Below are 276 nucleotides of genomic sequence, written 5' to 3'. Positions count from 1 at the left end.
CTAGCGACATTACTTGCTAAGATCACAATTTGTAGTTAAGACCAACAACACCATTATAAGTCACTTCTTCACACAACCAAAACTTACAGCCAAGCAAGCGAGATAGTAGTTCTTGACCGAGTTTAATTTCTCCTTTGAGCACAAAGTCAACAAGGCAAATTGTGTGGCAAACGCCTTCAACAAGAAGGTTGAGTTCGCAGCTTTTAGGGTGATCATGCCAATGACAACCAATAAAATGACCACAAATATCTATAATTTTATTGAAGAAAACTTGCA

Source organism: Theobroma umbraticum, unplaced genomic scaffold (genome assembly GCF_002168275.2).
Source record: "Theobroma umbraticum cultivar Fairchild unplaced genomic scaffold, ASM216827v3 scaffold_81.0, whole genome shotgun sequence".
NCBI classification, from domain to species: Eukaryota; Viridiplantae; Streptophyta; class Magnoliopsida; order Malvales; family Malvaceae; genus Theobroma; species Theobroma umbraticum.
The sequence above is the reverse complement of the archived record's forward strand: the minus strand, read 5'-3'. Positions refer to the sequence as shown.